Consider the following 1,091-nt stretch of genomic DNA (forward strand, 5'->3'; position numbering starts at 1 on the left):
AATCAAAAAAATCATGTTCAGGCTCAAGATTCTATGTGGTGGGTATATATAATCCCCAATTGCTTAACTTTAAAACAGCAGTAATCAGCTCTATATCACAAAGTTTTTGTCATTATATGAGAAAATAGATTTGACATTTGTATTTATAGGCCACTTATCACTTTATAAGACAATTTTAAAACCTTTATTTCTGTTATTTCCAAGAAGAGTTGGTACACAAAAACCACTGGAGAAGGAGTAGTTACAACTTTCGGCCCAAATGGTTTGTGCGGGGAATTGGCTGTGCACTGCAGCTCTGAGGAATGGATAGCAGGGGCGCGGGACTGGTATCAGGGAATTGTAACTCCCAGGGTCTGCTATGGAACCAGAGCAGATGCTGGAGGGACAGACGCATATTGCAGAAAATCCTCACTTCATGTATGGTCTCACAGATAACCTTGAAAGGACAGTAGAAAATGATATTAATGCAGAAAAGTCATCAAAACAGAAATGGATCTACTGTCTTTGCCAACTTGTGCCTATCTGGATCAGACAGCTGTGCCTGTCTTATTGCAGGGACTTGCTGTGCTTGCAAAGGAAAGACCATCAAATCCCACTGAATTTCTAGCATCATATCTTAAAAATAAATAAAGAAAGAAAGAAATAAACAAACAAAAAAACAAACACAAGGCACGGTTTGAAGATTGAAACTGATTGGGAAGAACAGAAAAATTTGGTTTCTACTATAGATTTACATGATTAAGAGGCAGCTTTAATTGCCATGATTTCGCCCCACTCCTTTTTGGAAGTATAAGAACCTCCAGGACAACTTGTTCTTGGTGTTGCAGAAGAAAACATATTTCCCTTATTTTGATTTAATCACCATACTGATTTAAAGAGTGTATTATGTGCAATTTTTTCTCAGATTGTCTTAAACTTTGTTTTTAAAATGATCTTCAAATAAACTATAATACTTAAAAAAGAGTAGCTACATACATATGAAGCCTATGTCATGATATTGAATGTATTTAAAATCTTGACATTACCGTCACAGAATGTAAAACATTTCTATGTTCATCCTATGGGAGAAGGGTAACTTAACAAATGATAGG

At 35.7% G+C, this 1,091-nt stretch overlaps 1 pseudogene; it reads left to right on the top strand.

Moving 5' to 3' along the window:
* Window positions 1-252: 252 nt before the first annotated feature.
* Window positions 253-630, top strand: LOC118716731 (annotated as a pseudogene).
* Window positions 631-1,091: the final 461 nt, after the last annotated feature.

This window comes from Pipistrellus kuhlii, unplaced genomic scaffold, assembly GCF_014108245.1.
Source record: "Pipistrellus kuhlii isolate mPipKuh1 unplaced genomic scaffold, mPipKuh1.p scaffold_m20_p_12, whole genome shotgun sequence".
NCBI lineage: Eukaryota > Metazoa > Chordata > Mammalia > Chiroptera > Vespertilionidae > Pipistrellus > Pipistrellus kuhlii.